Below are 3314 nucleotides of genomic sequence, written 5' to 3'. Positions count from 1 at the left end.
AAAATATTTCAAGAAGTCACAAACCAATGGAATAACACACAGATGTCCATGACAAACCTAGTCATGCCAGAAATTTGTAATCTGGCATAAGCCAATGATAGGTTTTAAAGTCATTCTCTCAACTAAATATCTAACAGACCAATTATATCAACACTTACTTAATACTCATACATATGGAGAGTAGATATACATATATATGGTGCATGTACATACAGTTTTACATATAAGTTAAGAGATATCCATAGCTAGTGATAAGTATTATTTTGAAGCCACAAATCCAATTCAGTTTATTTGCAATCACTTTGGTGCTGAAAGTTTCTTAAGTAACCAGCTGTCAGTGGGTTAACCACTAAACATCAAGTTATAAGCAAAAATCATTAAGACTCATTAAAGATACTCTATTCCAGATCCCTCATATACAGATCTGTTCACTCAGCACATACTCACTTACTACCCTCAATATGGTAAGCACCATATTAGACAGTGAGGGTAAGCAGAGAACATGGAAACTGCCTTCTAAGAGCTCTCAGCCCAGTAAAGGAGGGAGAGAGAAATGTATAAACACTGCAAAACACCACAATTACTGCTCTAACAGAAGCAAACAGAAGTGGGTATAAGAATTGTGTTGGCCCAAGAGTGGGAACTGTTAATCTACTTAGAAAATAGGGGAATGGGTAGGGATCTTTAGAAGGATGTTGTGACTCACAGTTATATAGCTTGATGGGCGGAGGCTTCATTCAAATTCAGACCTCTGGATTCCAGGTTGCTACACTGTTCCCTAACAACTTGATCAAAGATCATTAATATTATACTATTAGCTATAGCACACATGCACATGAGTGAGATTTAATTTAAGCAGTGTTTTTAAGCAGTGCCTTGCTAATGATTACCTACTTCGTAGAATGAAGAAAGACCTTTAAACAACTCTAACCTTGTACTTAAAGCACTTAACACTCACACATATGCAGAGTATGACATACATATATGTGGTGCATGTACATATAGTTTTACATATAAGCTAACAGATATCCATAGCTAGTGATAAGTATTATTTTGAAGCCACAAATCCAATTCAGTTTATTTACAATCACTTTGGTGCTGAAAGTTTCTTAACTAACCAGCTGTCAGACAGTGCTGCTGCAAAACTATTATCCTGGCTGGATACTGTACTTAGATTAGAACTAAGAATGAATCTTTTCGTTATCACTTTCTCTCTTACTTAACAAAATGTATTTCAGAGGGATTACTTGGCTTATTGCAGCCAATTCAATACAAAACTGAGTTGGCTACTTAGATTGCCCAAATATAATTATCCTCTTCAAACGTATGCAAAGCAATTAAAACCCCTGATACATGTGTGATAGGTAAGAAGTAAGTACTGGAGCACACCAATGCCAATTCCAAATGGGTAGAGAAAGACAACTTTTGGTACTATAATAGACAACTCCTACTCTTTCAGAAAACTGAAAATACTGTGGTAATTTAAAGCCTTAAACTGGTAAAGGAAGAATGACACTGTATTCGTGTCTCAGAGCCAACAGCAATAATAGAAAATGATTAGTGGACACTGCCACTCATCAGTGTGTGCACAACTCTTTGTATTCTAACAGTTCCAATTAAGAACAGCCTTTAAGATAATTGGAGAAATATTTACTAAAGTGAAGCATGTATCTCCCCAGAATTAGCTATTCTTCATAGAGGTTATATTCAGCAACTGTCCTTGGAAATACAGCTGTGCCTAATGTTCAAGTGCATCATGGTGCCAGCCAGGTTCTTTAGCCAGTCCCTCAGCTATTCATGCTGCCACACACATAAATGAAATAAGCCTGGAAAATACAGTGTTACTATTCCATTATTTTCATCAACCGAAGACAAAAAAAAATTTTTTTAAAGGGGCAAAGAAGAACATCATCTTCTTTCTACATCATGGCATGCTACAATGGAATAAACCAAAATGCTACTATTTTTCTCCAAGCTATGTTTGTCCCGGCAGCCTTTTTCCTTTCCTGATGAATCCAACAGACTATTGTTATAAGAAGACATCTGAAGTAATATTTCTTTTCCATATGAGTTACATAATCCTAAATATCCAAATAAATGAAACCTGGTCATTCTATTTCTAAAAGGGATATTAATAAGTTGTTATTAAGACCTAAATCACATCAAAATAAAAAACACAGCGTAAGTAAAAAAAACAGTGTGTGTGCAGTGTAAACATGCAATATATACAATTATATATGTATATACACACACACACTTTTATTTATATATATATATATACATACATACACACACATTTATATATATGCATACACACACACATTAACCAAAGAAAGGCTTATTTTATGAAAGACTATTACAATGAAAGCAAACTAAAGGCAGCTAACCATGGTCACATATTATTTAGTTGTGATGAAAACTGATTCAAAGAACTTCAAAGGTGGGGAAGGGAGTTGTTAAACAGATTACTCAGGGAAAAAAACAAGCTAGTTGCTTTAAATTCAACAGTCATGTTAGCAATTTATGGACTTGATTATACTTTCAAAATGAACAATAACCCAGTAACAACTCCAATAGAAAGATACTAAATTTTTATGATAGGAGATAATCAGATCGGCAACCACAGATATAATATACATGACTAAAAGAAGAAACAATTCACAGTAAACATAAGCTGAGTACAAATTTTTTGTAAAAAAAGACAAAATTTTGTTTTTAAGACTAATTCAAAGAGCTGAGAAAAACCTTTATCACATTAAACTTCATCTTTGTATTTTCTTCTTCCTCTGTACAAGAATAACACGGATACACATGAATATCTTAGGCAAGTATGTATATAGAAATGCATCATAATACTTTTAATACAATAAAAAACTAAGAGTGCTCAGTCATTAATAACACAAATCACTCACTTTTAAAAAGTGAGCTAATATTGTTCTAGAGTTATTAATTTATCAATATAGTTTTTAATTGCTTCTCCATCGATTATAATATTTCTATTTAAGAACTTTAGCTTTTAAGCTTAAAGAAATAATTATGTCCTTAAATCTTATGTTCAAATATCTTAAAAGATTAAAGGAAATAGCCACATCATATACCTCTTTGAACTTCATTTAATTGTATTTATTCAACTCTAGAAAGTTTTTCTCTATACTACAGAGAAAACAGAAAATTATTTCTACCTATCTCTCTGTCATGAGTTAGTCATGTTTAATACTAGTTAAAACAGAAATAGAACAAATTATTTCTTAGTTCTTTGAGTCTTCACTTCTTTAAAATGAAAAAATACAATGTATTTAGAAAGCAGTTTTTAT

This window comes from Propithecus coquereli, unplaced genomic scaffold (genome assembly GCF_000956105.1).
Source record: "Propithecus coquereli isolate 6110/MARCELLA unplaced genomic scaffold, Pcoq_1.0 Scaffold141, whole genome shotgun sequence".
NCBI classification, from domain to species: Eukaryota; Metazoa; Chordata; class Mammalia; order Primates; family Indriidae; genus Propithecus; species Propithecus coquereli.
This window is presented reverse-complemented; position numbering follows the sequence as displayed.